The sequence below is a fragment of the Meleagris gallopavo genome, chromosome 1, assembly GCF_000146605.3.
Source record: "Meleagris gallopavo isolate NT-WF06-2002-E0010 breed Aviagen turkey brand Nicholas breeding stock chromosome 1, Turkey_5.1, whole genome shotgun sequence".
Lineage (NCBI taxonomy): Eukaryota > Metazoa > Chordata > Aves > Galliformes > Phasianidae > Meleagris > Meleagris gallopavo.
Genome location: NC_015011.2, coordinates 109,926,290 through 109,932,091, shown reverse-complemented (window position 1 = coordinate 109,932,091; position 5,802 = coordinate 109,926,290). Strand labels below are relative to the sequence as shown.

The 5,802-nt window shown below is 45.1% G+C and overlaps 1 long non-coding RNA gene across 3 annotated transcripts in view; it reads right to left on the bottom strand.

The window, feature by feature from the left end:
• The window catches only part of LOC104914651, a 25,708-nt gene extending 20,201 nt beyond the window's left edge, over positions 1–5,507 (bottom strand). The window contains exons 1-2 of one of the 3 annotated variants that reach the window (XR_004162099.1): positions 5,305–5,507; positions 3,582–3,774 (exon numbers count right to left, since the gene is read on the bottom strand). This is a non-coding gene — a long non-coding RNA (uncharacterized LOC104914651). Of the gene's footprint in view, positions 1–3,581; positions 4,057–5,304 lie in introns of those variants that run through there. The other 2 variants (XR_004162098.1, XR_004162097.1) reach the window with 2 other exon arrangements.
• Between the last annotated feature and the right edge of the window lie 295 nt (positions 5,508–5,802).

The window sequence follows — 5,802 nt, the reverse complement described above, 5'->3', positions numbered from 1 at the left end:
ATGAAAGTATACACAATGATTATCGGAAAGTTCCTTGAGTTCAAAAGATTATTTTAAAAGAAAACCTGTGCCAACTTCCCTTACTGCCCATCTGCAGCATTACCAGTCTAAGTACCTGAATAACAATGACTTTATCTATCACAGCAATGATGCAGAGAGGCAAACAGTGGGGCAAAGAGCTCCATGCAAAAACAGAAAATAGTCCTTAAAGAAAATTGTATTGCTGCAAAGAAAAAGGTTAATTTGAATACGTAGGTGGTCTTGCTTGATTGGTTGGTTTTGTGTCAACCCTGACCCTACAGTAACCCCAGTCTTGCTGATCAAAGGGATTATGCTGCAGGCTCCAGGGCTGTGTTTGTGGTCTCTGAGCATTTCCTCTCACAGTGTGGTAGTTTGCTGTCTGAGGACATCAACACTCTTGCTGCCCTTCATCTGGACTCAAAGAGCTTTAAGGTGTTGATGTTCAGCCTGATGACATAAGATGTTATTGTTTGTCCCGTGTCCCAGCCTGGCAGCAGGAAAACCAGTCAGTGACAGCACCGTCCACAGAGAAGGTAAGGAGCTCTGAACTCACCAGGTATCAACACTGCTCCACCTGCACAAATCTGATGTCAAGTTGATCAAACAGGCAATTTTGATGACTCTCTGCTTCTTCTCTACCCAAACATTGACTGCACCCAGTACACAGCACTAAGAACAGACACAATAAAGAAAAGCTCTGCTGCTGCCCATGTTAGCCAGTACAGTAGCAATTCCATTTCATGGCCACTGGGGCCAGGCAAGCCTTTTTATTCTGTCACCATTCACTACACCAGACTGCATGTAAGCATGCATATGTGTATAGGTGTGTACCCGAGCTCATGTTGGCTGGAGGAAGGTGTGGATCCACTACCCTTTGCTAAGGGCCACCTTGCTTCCCCATAGGCAGATATGCACTCTTGCATATGGCCTGGCCATGTGCAGTCTAATTCACCCTGCATCTCACCTGATGCCATCCCTCCTTTCCCTAAATAAAGGAGCTGGGAAGCAGCATGGCATTGAGAACCAGCTCTAGTAGCAGATCAGAGGAGCCTGAGCTCACATGGTCACAGATGTAAAGCAGGCTTATTCCCCCTGTGCTCTCCCATGCCATCCCATCTGCATAGGCTGGTATCTGCACCCTTGCTTCCTGTTGATCACATACACTTCAGTGACCTCACTGATGGCATCCATCAACCAGTCAAGGCTTTACATGTTTCTAGACAGCCCTTATTCCAATTCCACATTGTTCCTGGAAAAAAATTCCTGGAAAAAAATTCTCAGTTCCTCTCTAGATAGGGGTGGTAATCAAAACATTCACAGCAATATAAGGCCACTGCTAATAAAGTAACTTTACTGAGGATGGATTCATGCCTATCTTTACCCTATGCCCTTTCCGTTTGCCTGAAGAGGGCATGTGGCTCCTCTGTTCCTGTCTAACACAGGAAACCAGCCAGCTGCATGATCTGACGTTCTAAATCTGAGCAGCATCTCCACCGCTTCATCCTGCCTCTGCAGAGCAGGCAGCGAGCACGCACCTGCAGCTCCGGTTTTGCCTCTTGCTGAGGTCACCAGTTTGTCATCCGCAGCCCTGACTGCTGCGCAGCAAGGAGGAGCACGTCTGCGAGTGCATTCCTGCAGACGAGGGGAAATGCAGGGTGGAGCAATAACCAGCAGCTGACACTGTTTGCCACGCTCTTGCTCACCACGATGCTCAGGACGCTGCCCGCTCCTTGAATGTTTCCTTGATTACTTATTCCCAGCATACTCACACACACAAACACACACTCACCCACTTCTGCCAGAAGACTAGAAGGACGGGCTACCAGGGAAACAATAGCATTTCTCCTACTCACAGCTGTGTGACATTTGTTTTTGTTTCTCCAGCTGGCTTTTCTGTGCTAGCAGAACATCTCACTCCTCAGATTTTTACTTCTCTTGGCTCTTCTTGGCAGTGTTAGACATGGCCATCAGTAGACACAGTTCTGAGCAATCACCAAGGAAGGTCAGGGAAATGCCCCTTTTCCCTCTGCTTTCTTTTTCAGCCTGGAAGCTGTCAGCAAGGCCTCATACATCACTCTCTTTGAATTCCTACAAAGATGGAGTTTGAACCTTTTCAGACCTTTAGTAGCTAATAATAACTGGGACACTGGTCACATCTCAGCCCTCAGAGTGGGTCTGTTCTTTGCAGCTTTTTCTTATGCACTGTGGCAATTGTGTCAGAACTCAAGGCAGTCCCACCGGTGCTCAGGTTTCATCTGCCATTCCCAGGGGATTTCATTACTCCCGCACAACCCTTTTTTCCTAGCAAGATTTCACACTGCCAGATAAGTTCCTCCGTTGTCTGCAAGTATGAGAGTCACCTGTCCCACAGCTGCTGGATATAAAGTGGCAGAGTGATGGGGTCTGTCTGGTTGTTCTACTGTCACTACAGTCAAGAGAATGTGTTTTTTTTTCATTGAAAAATGTGTTGTTTTTTTTTTCCCATTGTCCCAAAATGATTGTTGAATTCAGTGTGGACTTACCAAATGGCTTCCCCGGAAAAAAATATCATGATTATATTCACAAAGCTGAGAGGAAGACAGCCACTTTTTATTCACTCATAAAGGATGTGGGAGTCCTGGGTTTAATTTCCTCCTCTGCCTGGGGGAACTACAAACCAGCATCACTTATCTCCCAAGAGAATGCCATAAGGTTGTGCTGTGCTGCATACTAAGGTGGGTTGTTCTTACTTCTCACCACTGATGTGTCCTGATCTGTGCAGAAGGTCTTTCCAGACCCTAGTAAAGACACTCATGGACACGATTCACCCGGCTTCCCCAGTTTGTGCTAATGAGTATTGCACTATTAAGGAATATGAAAGTGCCATTGATGGCAGAGCCTCTCCCAGGGTACCCCGCTCTCATGACTGTAGCATTCTCCTGGAAAAGAAGAGAGGTAGACAGGGAAGCAGAAGAGGGCATTGTACACCCTACACAAGCACATCAGGCAAACCCATGTGCTAAAGTTCACAGAGGTAAGAAAGTGCAGCTCAGTCTGCTGGAGAAAATTACTTGGAAAAGTCAGCACAAGTTCAAGATAGGAACACCAAATTAGTTCAATCAGAAAGTCTTCCTAATATTAACCGAGGACTGTGCTAAGGTCAGGCCTGATGTACAAGATAAATGCCAAAATCAATGGACCAAAACTCATGTGCCAGGAGCTAAAGCCAACTGATGACTGGTGGCATGTACATCATCCTCTGGGGTACATCCATTTTGATACTGATCCTACGATAGGTAGACAGAAAGGAGAAATGCTGACAGTTGTCATTGTCAACTTCATAGAATTATAGAATCATAGAATCACAAGGTTGGAAAGGACCTACAAGATCATCTAGTCCAACAGTCCTCCCACTACCATTGCTACCACAAGATACTAAACCATATCTCATAGCTCCTCATCCACACGCCTCTTGAACACTGCCAGGGACGGCGACTGCACCACCTCCCTGGGCAGGCCATTCCAGTGCCTGACCACTCTGAGAGAAAAAGTTTTTCCTTATGTTTAAACTATTTACTTACTCGATCTGGTCAGACCATCTGGTAAGTTTCTGGTGAGGAGATACAAAGAAGTCATCGCTATGTCCACCAATTTCAGCGCAGTCCTGGAAACCCACTTGGAAGGGAAGACTAGGGGTCCTGAAGTCATCCTTCTCTCAGTAGCTCTTGTAGTCTTTTCACATGCTTCTTTTACTTTCCTTTTAATCAAACTATCCTAGATAGGAGGGTACAGGTTGTACAACACAGCTGTGAACTGCAATCAGGAGACAACTAAAAGCAATGTCTAAATGAGACAGACACTGGTATAAATACCCTTGATCGGAGAGGGGCTGATAAGTCTCTGTGTGTTGTGTTTGTCTTTTTCTAGCAGTGAGGCTGCGAGTAAAAGCACCTGAAGAGGAAGTAATAATTTTTGTCTTTGCTCTCCTTTTCTCTCCCCTCTTGTGTACGTGTGTCTCCAAGTGAGCAGAGCAGAATCCCAAAATGTGTACCAACAGCAGATTCAGTCTATCTCAGTGAGTGGCTCTCTTTCCCCAAAAACAGTGAGTGCTGCTGTGGACTTAAATAAAGGGAGGGAAGCTAAAAAACTGTTGACAGCTAAAGGAAGAGGAATAATGGACACTTTTAAAGCATAAAGTCTTATTTTTCAAGCGCTTAAACTGTTTTTCCTCTTTTTTTGTGTATCTTTAATTAAAGTTAAAAGACTTCTATCGGTGATTGTTTGCCATGGTAACCAAATAGGCCGAGGTCTCCGTATTCAAAACCCCAGACCTTTTTAAGTGCTTAATGTTGCAGAGCGTTTGGGTCATGTTCACATCTTTCACTCATTGAGCCCACTCCTTCCCCAGAACTGAACAGGACTGTGCCTTGTGGGCCAGGCCGCTGGACTAGAGGGACAGCCTCTCAGCTCCACCATCCCCCTGTGAATGGAATCCCTTCTTCTCGCTTCTCTTTTGAGTGCGTGAATGTTTCACTTTGAATTAAATGCAATTTTCATTATGAAATATGGCTATTCCTTTGCAGTTTTTCTGCAAGAGAAATAAAACCTAACCAGACTTATCTGTTCCTACTGAGGTATGTTTTCTTCTTTCCTGCTGAACCAAACAGCACTTATTCATACCTTGCTGCTATTTTTAAGAGTGGGGCCCAGCTGTATGGCATTCAGAGGCACCACTAAAACTTCAACAGCAGAGTACACATCATAGTACATTCTGGTTAGAGAAATGACTGGCAGTCATTTTTGCAATGAGTGCTGTCTATATCAATGCATGTGTGCGTATTTATTACATTAGTCACCTCCGCTACTAGAATGACTTGCAATTAAGATTGCTGTAGTACCTGAAATGTCACATTGCTTGCCTTCGTTCTGAAAGGGGCACTGCTTTAACTGGATAAAGCAAGGAGAGACATATGAGGGCATGACCAAACTTACCCTTATAACCACATTAGAATGGCTGGAAACGTTACCACTTCTCAGCAGAGAAGTGTCTTTTAGTTGAGACACAGTCACTGGACACATGTAAGCTCTCAGTCTCTTGTACTGCCAAGCAAGATGAGTTTCAGACGTGAAAGGAACTAACCCATTTCATTTTGCATTTGCCATACATGCCCATACGGTTCTCACATCTTTGCTGAGAGACAACGATCTCCAACCACAGTGGCACACGTTTCCTAAGTTCTTGTAGTGTGACACAAAGAACATAAGCTGATATGCAAACAAAGCAATTAGCAAAGGAGTACCCACCTGGCTGATGTGTTGCATCCGTTTTCTTGTGCTCAGAGGTTGGTATGAGCTTACATTTTATCTCATGTGAAGTGTGGAGCCAGGACCTGCCCTTCCAGCAGGTTATGGCATGTGGTCGGTGCTTGGGCCTCCTAGGAACTCCAGCAGGTCACTAAGGATCACAGCGCAGGGCACCAACAGTCTTGGTCTGTAGTCACAGGGCCCTTTCCTGCATACAACATAGAAAAACAATTATATCACTTACTGTCAGTGGGCAGCATTGAAACCTGAATATTGGGATGGCTACATGGCGTAGACAAGCCATTCAACTTACTCTTTTGCTCTTCTGAACTAGTCATCACAGATGGCAAACTGGCACAAAAATACAACATTTGTGTGTGTGTGTGTGTGTGTGTGTGTGTGTGTGTGTGTGTGTGTGTTTCCCCCACAGGACTTGTTTGCTTATGTCAATCAGCTTGAAACAAAATCAAAAACAAGTTTCTGTGTATGTGGGTCTCC